This window comes from Triplophysa dalaica, chromosome 20 (assembly GCF_015846415.1).
Source record: "Triplophysa dalaica isolate WHDGS20190420 chromosome 20, ASM1584641v1, whole genome shotgun sequence".
Taxonomy (NCBI): Eukaryota; Metazoa; Chordata; class Actinopteri; order Cypriniformes; family Nemacheilidae; genus Triplophysa; species Triplophysa dalaica.
In genome coordinates, this window is record NC_079561.1 from 13,241,525 (window position 1) to 13,257,119 (window position 15,595).

Consider the following 15,595-nt stretch of genomic DNA (forward strand, 5'->3'; position numbering starts at 1 on the left):
CAAACAGTATTGACAGAAACAACAAACTACACTGACTAACCTAATAAAACACTTGACATGACATATACTGTAACAGACTGGACTAGATTTAGATTTGACTGAGGAGCAAGGTAGACACAATGTCTTTTACACAGAACAAATAGCAAAACGAACAAGCCAAAATGAACTAGCACAAGACAGAAAACACAAGGGTCTTAAATAGGGAACCAAATAGAGGGGAACAGGTGCGGGGCATGAAATCAATTAAAATCAATAATGAGGAAACGAGAGGCTGGGAACAGGGAAGACCGGAGATGGCGTATGCCACACCTGAACAAACTATAGGAGTCAAAAAAGGAGCAGTCAAATCAGACACCTACTGCTTGCAGTAGTGACGTTCGCACCGGATTTCCTTTTCAAAGTGCGTTTGAAGTGGATAAGAATAGTGGATTTGTCCAATATGCAACCATAGGCTCTTCATATTCTAAATGTTATGTGCTGCTTGTAATGGATTCACCCAGAGAAATCACTACTTAGTCACTACTAAATCCTTGTTCACTGAGAGATGTTTTCCAAACAGGTAAAAAAAGGTAAAAAAGCTTCCAAAAAAGGAAGATATAATCCGCTTGACAACGCAAGGTACAACTTCCAAAAAACAATAGCAACAGGATAGCAAACACAATGATAATCCAACAGTGAGACAACAAGATCTTACAAAACAACAAGTGAGGTGTGCATTTAAATATTGTATATGTAATGGATGACAGGTGGCGGAACAATCAAGCTAACTGCTGTGATGTGATGCATTATGGGTAATGGATTCCAGTGAATCAATAGTCGGGGAATGTGAAACGTTGGGAAAGAGAGATGGTGTGGTATCCGCTCCAGCGGATACCTCACGACTGCGAAGACGACCCCTGGGATCGGGATGCTGGACGGTCCGGGTGTAAGTCGTGGAACTCACTCAACAGATCATGGTCTAGAATGTCCTCTCGTGGTACCCAGAATTGCTTTTAAGGTCCATACCCCTCCCAGCCCACCAGATATTCGAGATGTCCTACTCGCGTCTAGAGTTGAGGATCGAATCCACCCGGTAAATATGCTGAGCCTCAATGATCGGAGAAGTGAAACATGAAATGATGGGGAGATTTTGTAGTGAGGGGGTAACTGAAGACGACAGGTGACCGGGCTAATCTGTTGCAGAATTGGAAAGGTCCAAAGAGTTTAGGGCATAATTTCATGCAAGGCAGCCACGGGCACAGGTCCCGGGTGGACAGCCAAACCAACTGTCCGTGATGGCACTGGGAGGGGATGGATCGTCGGGTGTCAGCATGGAGCTTTTGCCTGCGGACTGCCTGCTGAAGGTGATGGTGAGCCAAATCCCACATCCTCTCACTTTCCTGGAACCAGTGGTCCACCGCTGGCACCGTAGAGGGGTCTCCGACCAGGGAAACATGGAGGGTTGAAAGCCGAGTATGCACTGGAAGGGGGTCAAACCGGTGGAAGACTGATGGACGGAATTCAGTGCATACTCGGCCCAGGGGAGGAAACTGTGCCCGCTATGCTGATGGTTACAGCAATAGGATCTCAGGTATTTTCCATGGTCCTGGATTTTCTGTTCAGCCTGGCCGTTGAACTGGGGGCGATAGCCTGAGGTTAAACTGATGGTGATGTTGAGGTGTTGCATGAAGGCTTTCCAAACTCGGGATGTGAATTGGGGGCCTCTGTATGACACAATGTCTTCTGGAATTCCATAGGTACGGAATATATGGTTAAAAAGGCACAACACGGTTTCAAAGGCTGTAGGAAATTTGGTTAAAGGGATGAATTTGAAGGCTTTTGAGAATGCAGAATGCAGATGAACGTGTCCGACAGAGGTAAGTCTATGAGGAAATCAATAGCTTGATGGGACCAAGGCATATGGGGAATGGGTAGTGGCATGACTTTCCTGTGGTTTTTGACATGGCACAGGCTGAACATCTATGAACATACTGGGAGACAGCCTGAGATATCCTGGGCCACCAGTAACGGTAAGTGAGGAGGGTTTAGGAGCTGCCTGGGTGTCCTGATCCTGGAACAGAATGTGCAGAGTCTATGAGAGAGTTGCGAAGATGAGGAGGTACAAACTTCTTCCCTTCAGGAATTCTCGGCGGAGGGTGTTGATCACCAGCAGTGATCTCCTCATCACTGTCCCACACGATGGGGTTCAGAAACACAGACGGCTTGAGGATGCTTTCGGGTTCAGTTTCATTCATCCTACCGTTGAAATGTTTGGAGAGGGCGTCGGCTTTGATGTTTTTGGACCCTGGTCGGTATGTTACCTTGAAACTGAATCTCGTGAAATACAATGCTCAACGAGCTTGACAGGGACTAAGACGTTTGGCTTCTCTACGATATTGTAGGTTGCGATGGTCGGCGCTGACAGTAAAAAAATGCTTAGCTCCCTCTAACGAATGACGCCATTCTTCCAGGGCCAACTTGATTGCCAAAAGTTCCCGGTTGCTTATGTCGTAGTTACGCTCCGCCATGGACATCTTGCGGGATAAGAATGCACAAGGGTGGAGGTGTGGTGGATTTCCCTGACGCTGGGAGAGTAAAGCGCCCACTCCAACTGTAGAGGCATCCATTTCCACAGTAAAGGGTAGATCGGGATCCGGAAGGCACATAGTGGGTGCCGAACAGAAGGAATCTTTGAGTCGATCAAAAGTAGAGAGAGCTTCATGGTTCCTGGAGAGCACTTCAGAATGATTGGTGATCAATGACGTGAGAGAGGCTGAGATGAGACTGAACTTGGAAATGAATCTTCGGTAGAAATTATATTAATTGATTTAGGCTGCATTATTTAGATCAACCGGCACCAGGAGCACATCCAACAACAAATGATGTACTTATTGCATCAAAGAGTGCAGAACAGTACTCTACTCTCAGCCAGTCTTGTCTCTTTGTTCCAAGGTTACCGCAGGATGCAGTTCATGCCCAGACCTGATGGCAGAGCTGAGAATGGGATGCGGTGACCTGACAAGAGCTAAGAGGATAGAGCTGGATGAAGGACGCGACAACTTTGTTTTTCCTACAACATTTCAAATGCTATTAGATTGTTAATGATAATCTTAAATCCTTAATTTTTATATTTTTATTAAGCCTTGCTGTGCAAGCACTGTTGAGCTTGTGCAGAGGCAGCAGCTTTTGCCAGAGGGGAACTGGAATCTCCTGGTTGGGCCTGGGTTCCCCTGAGGGTTTTTTTCTCGATGCGAGTTTTGGGTTCCTCACCACCGTTTGCATATTGTTTTGCACTATCTGCATGGCCGGGGGGTTACTTTAGAATTCATACTTGTATTCAATGTGTCTCATGTACAGCTGCTTTGTAACAATGAAAATTGTAAAAAGCGCTATATAAATAAAGTTGAGTTGAGTTGAGTAGAAATTAGCAAAGCCTAAGAAGTGTTGGAGCTCTCATGCCATGAATGGTCATGGCCAGGTCTTCGCGGCTTCCACCTTTTCTGGTCCATCACTACTCTGTTATGGGTGATCAGGTAACCGAGAAACTGGATGGTACTTCTCGCACTTCTCGAACTTGAGGTAGAGACTGTATTCTCGTAGATGTTGGAGAATTAGTGTGAAATTAGTGTGACCTATTAGTGTGAAAGTCTATGCATCTGTAAATTGTTTGTTGTTTGTATTTTGCTCTCTCTCTGTTCTCCTGAGAAGACATTATTGTGTTCCAGGTGGGCGGGGTCTCCTTTAACCAGTTGGTGATGATGATTGGATTGGTAATAAAATAAAAACTAAGTAAGAAGAAAGCCGGCAGCCCCTCATGGACGACTGCCGGCGAATAACACAGTACATAAACAGCCGGCAGCCCCTCACGGACGACTGCCGGCGAATAACACAAACCACAACTAAAAGCCAGGCCTGGTACTCTTTCTCTGACGGTCCGGTCGCTCGTCCTCTTATGCTCCCGATCTCCCCCGGGAAAAGAGACCTGTGTCATTCCACCTGCTTCACTACATACCCCCATCGCCCCTCACAGGCCGGGGGGTATCCCCGAGACTGTGCTAGCGCCCTCCCTCGGGGGGGGGGGGGTCGCCCAGTCTCAGTGTACCTTTCCCCTGGTGGTATGCACCGACGAGACGAGAAAACAGGGAGAGGGGTGTAGTGTATTTCGGGGAAACTATGAGTTTGATCACAGTAAAAGACGTATAATTAATGATGATTAATTATACCTATTTTATACACTTTATCGGATTCGGCAGACCTGATAATAGCGACAACACTAGATTCACTCGTCCAGCGAGTGATCAGCAGATCGTTGATCAAATCTAAGAAATATTATTTCCTGGCCTTGGAAACATAACAATCTTACTGTAGCGTAGTACAGTACCGCTCCAGATATTATAACGAAATCAAGCAGTTTAAGTGACGTTAATATGTAATAAAAAGACACAGCAACAGTTCAACCTTAGATAACACAATGCGGGTTTATTTACTATACTAAAGGGAAAACAAACCGACTGGCTAACCAAATAACAAATGCTAACAAACAAAACATGAAACATAAATGCAGTAAAGAAAAGTAAGAAATAGACAAAGTTAAGAATGGCAGTATTACAAAACGGCTATTCACATCTGCATGAACCATCAGACAAATCTCCTTAAAAAGGGGTTACGCTTAAACGCAGCTGTATAGAATAATTTCTAATACTTGCATTGGTCTCCTTCGAGTGTGCCTGGACAAGGTTTTGTGCCCGTGGAAGGTGGTTCTCAAAGTCTTAATGGTTTCGATCCTTCGGCTTCTCTCGGGTAGCCGGATTGGCGGATGAAGTCAGAAGCGAACTTTGCCGAAGTAATTTTGCCGAAGAGAATCTGTCTCCGAAAAGAGGCAGGACTCAGGAGGTGGTTCGAACAGGAGCGCGCGAACACGGAAGAAACTGAGCGCTGTTTGCTTCTTTCAGAGATGATTTAAACCTAAACAGATTCACGCCCTCAGAACTGGGTTATCCAATGTGATGAGTCGATTTTGGAGGGGAATCCAGGGTTCTTTGTTCTGGACATTAGCTCATTTGCATTGAGGGTCACTTATAATCTGGGCTGTATTAATTCATGAAATATGATATATTGAGTATAGTGTACAACACATTTCTATGGTGTACACCATCTTTTAAGGAATGAAAAGGGAAACATTTGGATATAAAACAAGCCATGATTATAAGTACATTGACCTGAAGTTTGTATAAGAACACAATATAAAGAGAATACACTTAAACACACATGTTTTTGAGATTAGAGGCGAGGCCGATTAACATGGGGACAAAGATACAATGTGAAAATGTTGGTTTAAACCCGTTTTAAACTATTCTTGTGTGGTTAAAGAAAAAGAGGGAACATTCAAACTAGTCTGACCATTTGCCCTCATTCCTGTTTAACACATCTGGTGTCCATCTATAGTAACAAGACCCCATCCTCCCTGTTCGAAGATCTTTGAAGTCCACTAGTGTTTGTTGGGATTTATCCTGGTCAATTGACGAATGTGTTACAGGAAGACAGTTGGGTCAGACTTGCTGGCACCGATTTGGGTCCCACTGAAAGGTCATGGTAATTAACGACCGTCGATGGTCCTCTTTATTACACACAACACCCAAATCTTCTGATGCCGGTTAGGCCCTTTTGAGAAATCAACAGTTTTACGATGTCCCACAATGGTTTTCTCTGTTTCGACACCCGGATCTCTAATCACGGGGGAGTCGACCCCTACTGAGAGGTCAGGAGGTGTTATGAGGTGACAAATGGTCCCCTTTTGCCTGGGTAAGATCCTACAGGGGAGAGAGGAAAAAGCAAAAAAAACTATAGTCCGGTTCCCCGACATGCTGCCACTCGGTCCTCAACCAGCTGGGATACTCTCCTTTGCGTTGGCCGTGGGCGCTCGGTGGACGGCTCGACCTTCGTCCACGCTGCCCGAACTCTCCGGCACCGTGTGGCCACTCGGCGGTGAGGACTCTCTGACAGATTGTCTCTCCTTCCTCCCGGGTTTCGGCACCACTGTACAAAGTAGAACAACAAAGTAGAAAGACAGCCGGCAGCCCCTCACAGATGACTGCCGGCGAATAACACAAACCACAACTAAAAGCCAGGCCTGGTCCTCTCTCTGACAGTCCGGTCGCCCGTCCTATTATGCTCCTGATCTCCTCCTTGATACGAGACCGGTGCACGTACAGCTGATGCTCGTTTTCACTTACTCACCGGCCTCGACTCACGGTCTCGTCCCGCCTACTTCACTACAAATACTATTTTGAAAAAGGATGCGGGGAGTGTGTCAAGGTTGCAAGATGATGCTTCAAGATGTTGTACTGTTTCTTCCAAGGTTTTATGATCATTGTCTGAAAATCTGAGAAAGTGACAAATTTCTGAGGTTGTTGTGAAGAGGTCTGACTGACCTGAGTGCCACATGGTGCTGCGCTGATTGTCATTCTGATATTATTGATCTTCTCAAGGAAAAAAGTCGCAAACTCATTGGGCCTCCATGATTCCTTGATCAGCTGAAGTCCAAGAACTGAAGAGTGATGAGACTATGTTCGTAGGTATTTGAGTACAATGCAATGTTATTAAATCCTCAGCGTGATTAGCTTTTGGTTTTGCGCTTTGCACTTTGTGCTCTGTCGGAAGAATCCACACACGCTAGTATCCAAACAGGCATCGTTGATGATTCGCCTCGTATCCAGCAGTGACTTACGATGCCTCCAATCAATTGTACACAAAGAACTAATCATGAACAATACAACAAATGGAGACAAAGGCAGATATAAAGTCCTTGCTACAAAGAAAGCAATGACTGATATCAGTAACTTCATAAACAAACATGTCATAAGGTAAATAAATCAAACCGTACTCACAGATGAGCAGCAACTCAATGAGTTCTCAACCAAAGACTTTCAAAGAACAGGATGGTAGCAAAAGTTCAACCAAATGGTTTCCCTCTACCAAACAAACTCACTTACTCTATTGTGATCAAGCTTAAATAACGTTACCTCTAGGCGGTAGCGCCCTCAAGCTGCACCTTACAGGTAGCCTACTACATATGACCAAAACACATCACACTATGAAATCACCAGAATAAGAGTAACTAAAGTATCAAAATTAAACAGAGTAACGTTTTGTCCATTACAATGCAATGAAAATAAGAAATCGCATAGAAATCTATTTTCACATTTGTTATACTTAACGGATGAAAAAACAAATATTTTTATTTGTCATTATTCTTTTTCTGTTATCAAAAGGGTAAAGCATACACAGACCAACACACTATCCCAAAACTTGCATACATAAACTGAGACCTGTGAGGAGATTTGCTCGAAGCAACCGCTCCATATTGAAAAGTTTCAAGTTTTGTGCTCGTTTCATAAAGGAGGCCCAATGCGTTTTGCCATCAGACAGCACTTCGCCAGGATCTCGACATGGGGGATTTGTTAGGCTCTCTAGCTGCAAAACTGTGACCGTTGTTTATGTTTCAATTAATAATGTTAGAGAAAAAAGTATGTATAACTTTGTCTAATTTTAACATTGAAAGCACACAGGCTGTCTTTATAGATGTTAAAATGAACTAAGTTTTTCTGTATGTTCCTTACATGCTTTGTACTGCTGGTGTGTTTCTCCAGAGTGCTTTATGCCTGCCGGTAACCATACTGACCTTTACTGGAGCAATGTCATCAATTAACTTTTGCTTTAAAGCTATCAACGAGAGCATCAACAGAGTGTGCAGATATTTTTTTTAGATTAGATTAGATTCAACTTTATTGTCATTACACATATACAAGTACAGTGTAACGAAATGTAGTTTAGGTCTAACCAGAAGTGCAATTAGCAAGTGCAGGTATACAGTGTGAATAAATACAGAATACAATATTAGGAAAATAATTTACGATGGGCATGTACTATGAAAATATGACAATTTATGGTTATGAGCAGATAACAATATAGACTATACAATAGTGCAAGTGACTTGAGTGTGCATTAGTTACAGACATTAGCTATTAAAGTTACAGTGCAGTAGATGAGTTAATGTGGTTATTAAAGGTACGGTGCAATACATGAGTAGATGCAGTTAGTTATGCGATAGATGCAATAATGTAATAGATGAGTTACAGTGCAGTAGATGAGTTAATGCAGTTATTAAGGTTACAGTGCAGTAGATGAGTTAATGCAGTTATGAAAGTAGTCCATTAGTGCAAATGAGCATTCAGTGTAATATTCCTGGTGTGCAAGTGAGCAGTATAGAGTGCAAATGATGCTGTTTGTGTGTAAACAGTCCGGTAGAGCAGATACATGAAGTACTGGTGGGTACAGTTCAGTCATGCATGGCAGCCCTGTAGTGCAATGTAAGCAATGTAATAGCATCATTACAGTTAAAGTTATGAGGGGTAGTGAAATCAGTGGGGGGCAGAGTTCAATAAGGAAACAGCTCTGGGAAAAAAGCTGTTTCCAAGTCTGCTGGTTCTTGTCCGGAGGCACCTGAAGCGCCTACCGGAAGGCAGGAGAGTAAACAGTCTATGAGCGGGGTGAGAGGAGTCCTTGAGAATGCTGCGAGCTCGACGCAGACAGCGTTTCTTCTGGATGTCCTCAATGGAAGGGAGTGTAGTTCCTGTGATGCGCTGGGCTGTTTTCACCACCCGCTGCAGTGCCTTGCGCTCAGCAACAGAACAGTTCCCGTACCAGACTGTGACACAGTTGGTTAGGATGCTCTCTATCGTGCAGCGATAGAAGTTCACCAGGATAGTTGAAGACAGTTAGTTCTTCTTCAGTGTCCTCAGAAAGAAGAGACGCTGGTGAGCCTTCTTGACCAGGCATGAGGTGTTGGTGGTCCAGGACAGGTCCTCCGAAATGTGGGTCCCCAGGAACTTAAAACTGGAAACACGTTCAACAGCCATCCCGTTAATGTGGATGGGGTCGTGTGTGCCTCCTTTCGCCTTCCTGAAGTCCACGATGATCTCCTTTGTCTTGGAGGTGTTAAGGAGCAGGTTGGTGACAAAGACATAACATTCATAAATAGCTCAGTGGTGTTTTCATTTATATACCTCTTTTTCACAGAGACAGGTCTAGATTCTAGAAAGATCAATGTTTCAAAGAATATCCAGAAATGATCAGACAGTGCCACATCCGTAATAAAGGTGGATTAAATGTTTAGACCTTTGCTAATGAGCAGATCAAGAGTGTGTCCAAAATTATGTGTAGGACCGTGCACATGCTGGGTCAGATCAAAAGTGTTTAAAACAGATAAAAGTAAATTTGTATTGTTGTAATACAACAATACATTTTTTTTTTAAATCTCCATACAATAACAAAATAGTCAAATTCAGATTAAATAGCTGATAAGAGTTCTGAGAATTCATCATCAAAGACTGTAGAGTATTAGGGAGGCCTGTAGATAATTGCAAATAGAATGTAACTATTTTACTATTGTAAACAGGATCGACTTTTGTTTGTGTCTAATGCAAAAAAGGTGGATGTTCCGAAAAGATTTTTGAGGAATTTCTACAGAAGCAGACATGTACCAGCAAGACATGGGATCCTGCATTTCTTTGAATACTCATTTTGCTTATCACTCAACTGACTTCCAGGTGTAGATGTGTGTGGTTTCCTATGAACAGAGATAACAATCTAAGTTTAGACAAAACAATATGAAACCAGACACCTTATAAGAGTGTCGTGCATCTTGTGCACTGTTTTCTTCAGACTTAAGGTGCACTGCAAATTGTTCACCTTTTTTCCATATTTAATATTACAAAGGTGAAAAGACATACGTTTAACTTTTAAGACTACTGTTAATGTAAATATTAATGTTTGTTATGAACATATAATGTACGGGCACATTTATAGACATAAGTACATATACTGTATAAATATGCAACATACAGTAAATTAGGTTAAAATAAGGTTAGTGTGAAAGGGACAAGTACACCTGCACTCCTCAGGACCCGATCTTAAACCTAGTGCTGAAACCCTCACTTACTGGGTGAAACGGAACACTGCATCCACAAACCCACTTGGATATCCAACACGTAATATATTTAAGAATAACTAACAAATGGCAACAATCCTATAGAAGTACAGCTAGTTACATTTGAGACGAGACAATGGAACATGAAACAGGCAGAGTATATATAGTGTCCTATTGATGGGCCTGACTGTCATGTGCGGTGATAACAGACGAGGAACTGCTGTGGGAGCATGGAGGATTATGGGAATTGGAATCCAAGTGGGAAACTGGCACAGGAAAACACAGGAGGTAGGCAGGGGCGAGACAGTTTATGACACTGGGCATGTTTAAAATTATTTAAGCTGAAACCAACATTTCTGCTAAAGTATTTCAAGATGCTCCTGGGACATATGGCACCTCAGTGAGAGCAGGACCATTCAGGATTTATGTGTACGTCGTCAATCGTTGTCTGAAGGTCCCCTTTTTGTGTTCGCAGCTGATGCCGCTGGCATTCACACGCTCCTGTTTAGTTACGATTTAAGAATGTTATATTCTCTTCGTGACTTGCTTAATCATGCTAGGCTTACTCGCCTGCCGTATTTCAGCGCATAGAGAAACTTGCTGTCCTCAGCTCTTTTTCAGGATTTAGGGTTGTTTAGGTTGTTTAATATACATTGTTACTCCATCCTCATACAGTTCACGGTAGGCGTCTTGTTCAACAGCTGCATTGAACAGCTCTCAGAAAATGCATGTCTGCATTTATGTATGTGCAAGATGCTGCATTTATACTTAGTTTTAAAGTTTTCGAAGTGTAATAACATGAATCAACTTTAATATGCAGCATTGTTTGTTAAAACTACCATCAATTTCTATTTGATTTTAAGTGTGCATCAGTCCCTGTGAACCGGAAGCTGCTATTGTTTTTACATCCGTATTCTGACAAATTTCCGAGGAAAAAGGAATTCAAAGGAGAGAATGAGTGCCCGTGGCTTGTGTGTTTCACTGCAAATTGATTGGAAGTGTAAAAAACAATTTTAAATGAGATTGCCACCAGACTGACAATTGTTGGGGAGGAGTTAACAATTGCGCCGGCCAAGCAGTCTAGTTTACGTCATTTGAGATGGATAGTCATTTCAGGGGTACCTTAATTTTAAAAAGAAAATTAACCACATTGAGAAGCTATTTACCATAATAGCTGCAACATTTCATGAAAAAATAAGAATTTTCATTTTTAATTTCACTGGGACTTTAAAGCAGTCGCCTGCATATCTTTACTACTTCTGAATCATAGTCCTTACATGTCGAATCGTTGGATTCCGTAAGCTTTAATTGTTGTATGACTAATTCAGTAAGACTGGTCACAACTAGCGGTTGGTCCAATAGCGTCTCCTTTACTGCACACAGTCAGCCTTGCAAAGCTCCATTTAACACCGTGATAGCCACAGTGGTGTTAAACCTATCGAAAAGAATAGGAGGATCACTACCAAGGTTTCCATTTCAGATTTCCACAAAATTTAAGCAATGTTTTCTGAATGTTGATTAAAACAATGTCGCTGAATGACTGCGTTTCCATTAAATTATGATAGCTTTCCTGTGGCTCAGTGGTTAGAGCATGGCACTAGCAATGTCAAGCCATCCTCTGTTATTGGGGGATAAATGATTATAGAAATACATAGCATACTAACCTTTTCTTGCAATTATCAGAGGGACATCGCATGAGTTGTGTGTCCAAATTGCATAACATTATTCTGAGTCCTTGTGGTGAGGTGCTTCTAAAAATGCCTTTTGTACGGTTCCCATCAATGCAACACATCGTCAGTTGTGCATCTGGGTGTTTCGGCTCTTTATCACAAGACACCCTCAGCCAAGGGAGCCCCACCGCAGGTTGATCAGCCTGGGTGTGTGACGCATTGTTACAAGGTCATCTGGCAGAAGCAGTGGGCAGCTATCACTGCAGCATCAAAGGTACCACAGTCGTTACTTGCCCTGAATATTTAAACGCGGCTTCCGGTAGCGTGCGAACACTGATGGCTGCGTGACTAAAAGGCTCTCCTGACAAATAGTTCTAAAAGCCCCTAAATATTTAAATATTTAACAACATTTCATAGAACACTACAAGGTATGGTATGGAAACAAGGGCGAAACTAAAGAAAGCCCCAGGGCACCAAGAAAAGCCGGTAACACTTTATAATAACTGCACGCTATGAATCATTAGTTAAGCATCAGTATATAGTTAATTAATCATTTATGAAGCATTGGCCCCACATTAATAGACATTAGTAAGCAGTTTATAAATACAGCTATAAATGCTTTGTTCTTGATTTATAAGCATGTATATAATATGCTTAATAATCAAATTTTCATACTTTATTATTTCTAAATTAAGGATTACATTACTTACAAACCAGTTAGTTAGGAGTTGTCAGTGGTTCATGAGATCATTTAGAAAGTGTAAGTAAATGATTAATAAACTCTTTGAATGCACATTTATACATCTTATTATTCTCACATATAGTAACAGTTACTTAATTTGTTAATAAATGCTTTTTAACACACATTCCTACTGTAATTCATGATTAATTAAGGTAGTTATAAAACATTTACTAGTTGTCAGTTAACTATTTTTGTGAACTCATCTAAAGTGAGGACTATGTATGCCTTGTAAAGCATTTACAAATGAGAGTTGCATATCACTTCTGAAACTTCTTTTTTTCAGAAGTTTATTTTTCATTTTATATCAATTCATTTAATGTTAATTTATATGTTCGGTTGTACAATTTTAATTTTGCAGAGGTTTATTTTTTATTTTATATTAAATCGTTTTATATTCATTAAAATGTACAGTTGTACAGTTTAATTTCTTTTGCATCTTGAAATAAATATTTCCATGTTCTGTATCCCTCTGTGTTGTGTTTTTCCTATTTCTGTTTAGAAGATAACTGAGCCTTTAACTCTCATTTGTAAATGCTTTACAAGGCATACATAGTCCTCACTTTAGATGAGTTCACAAAATATAGTTAACTGACAACTAGTAAATGTTTTATAACTACATTAATTAATCATGAATTACAACAGGAATGTGTGTTAAAAAAGCATTTATTAACAAATTAAGTAACTGTTACTATATGTCAGAATAATAAGATGTATAAATGTGCATTCAAAGAGTTTATTAATCATTTACTTACACTTTCTAAATGATCTCATGAACCAGTGACAACTCCTAACTAACTGGTTTGTAAGTAATGTAATCCTTAATTTAGAAATGATGAATTCATCCTTAATAAAGTATGAAAATTTGATTATTAAGCATATTATATACATGCTTATAAATCAAGATAGCTGTATTTATAAACTGCTTACTAATGTCTATTAATGTGGGGTCAATGCTTCATAAATTATTAATTAACTATGTACTGATGCTTAACTAATGATTCATAGCGTGCAGTTATTATAAAGTGTTACCGAAAAGCCTGGTGAAGAAACTGATGAAGCAGAGCCAACCGCGTGCCGAAATGTTAACGCAGTTGGCGAAACTAGCCTAGAAAAGAGTTGTCTAGCTGAGAAAATTCAGGAAGGAAAAAGAAGACCTGAAAAACACAAACAAGACGATAGATGAAGCTGAGGGTCGAATCGCAGACATCGAGGACCATATGCAGCAGACTGATGAGGTGTTGTCTGAAATACTGAAACAGCAGGCTCAACTCGAAGCGAAGTTTACGTATCAGGAAGGCAGGCCAAGGCGGGAAAATATTTGTTTTTATGGTGTTCCCGAGGGAAGCGAAAATGGCTTATCAACAATCAAGTTTGTTGAAGAATTACTGAAAGAAGGGCTGAGCCTCGGCCAATCGATGGACCTCCACATTCAGAGAGCTCATACAGCTTTGATGCCAAAACCCACGGACAGTTGTCATGGGGTGACAATAGGAGAACTGGGAAGCGGAACTATTTTTGTGAGGGCGGTTTCCTGCCGGACCGATTTATATGAAACATCCAGCCAGTTCGGATCCCTCGGCCGGAGATTCAACAAGCAAACAAGCGTCAGGTGTGCCAGTTAAACGTGGCGATGGCTGATTGGGACTCAACAGAGAAGGATGGGCTTTAAAAGGGATATTGAAGGAAGGAAGAGGGTTGTCGTTGTTGTTGTTGCTTTTGTGGAGCCCTCATTTCCGTTCCGGTTGGAGGAAGAGGCAGCGGCTTGGCGGGCGGACACAAGAAGAGTGAGTTCAAGAAGGGTAAAAGGACCAGACCATTCAATTTGGTTGAAGAGGAATAAATGCTGTGAAAACGAAAACGGATGTGAACGGATGCCACCACGAATGAGAATACTCCCCTCTGCTGTGTTTTCCCTGGCGATGTGAAAGCGAAAGGCCGACAGGAGCATTGCCCTATTTATCAGAGCTTCATCGTGTTTTGGCTGTACGAGAGAAGAGGAGCTAGCGCGGCCGGCGGGCAGATTTGCATGTGGAAGTGAAGTACTGTCAATGTGGTTTCTATCTCCTTACTACTATCAGACACTTTGACTCCAGGAGACGGGTCTCGGTCAAAGCGGCGGAGTATAAGCCCTCACGTTGATGTGAGTACTTGGATTTCAGTTTGTGTGTTGTGGATAGTTACATATGTGTATTGCTGCGGATTGGTCTGACTATTATTGGAGTGTGTGGAGCACCTGCCTTGCCCATGTCCGTGCCTGTGACCGTGAGTACGTCTACTTGTAGAGCTGAAATTCCCCACTAATGACCTGGAAATAGCTATTATAAGAAAGCCCTGTCTGGATCTTCATTGTTGCTTATATAAGGAAGCCCTTTGTGTCTACTGCTGTTTGCCCATGTCTGCATACTTACCATTACTACTTGCATAGGAACGTCTCTTCTGCATCCATTAATGTGTGCTTATGAAGAAAGCCCTGTCTGGATGTCCATTGTTGCTTATATAAGGAAGCCTTTTGTGTCTACCGCTGTTTGCCCATGTTGGAAAACCTGTCTGTATATCTACCACTGTTTGTGTACACAGGAAAGCCTTTTGGTACCCATTGTTGCTTGCTGAAGAAGCAAAGTTTCATTCACATACCTATTGTTGCTCTCACAGGAAAGCCCTTTCTGAGAAACCCCCCCTCCAGCCTACAGGTCGCTACCTACCTGCCAAGGGAAGTCCGCACTGTATACTTACGGCTGCTGACCTGTAAGGGAAGTTCTCTCAGCATATCTGCTACTCTACACCTGCCAAGGGAAGTGGTTCTGTATACTCACCGTTGCTGATCGGTGGAAGAAGGTCTGCTTTGTATACTCACCTGTGCCAACCTGTAAGGAAAGTTCCCTGAGGATATCAGCTGCCATACATCTGCCAAAGAAAGTCTGTTTTGCATACTTACCGTTGCCAACCCGCAAGGAAAGTCCCCTTAGCACATCAGCTGTTATACGCCTTCCGAGGAAAGTCTGCCCTGCGTATTCACCGTTGACGACCTGTAAAAGGAAGCCCCCCTCCCCTTGTATACTTACCGTTGTGTTGGGCCGGCCTCAGGAGAAGTACGGGCAAGAAGCCCGTCGTCCACCTGCCCTGGCTGGCCTGGAAGAGAGAAGCCGGAAAGAAGATTAGTTCCCTTTCTGTTGTTCTCCCGACGTTGTGTCGAGAATGACAGATGGGGTTCGCCCT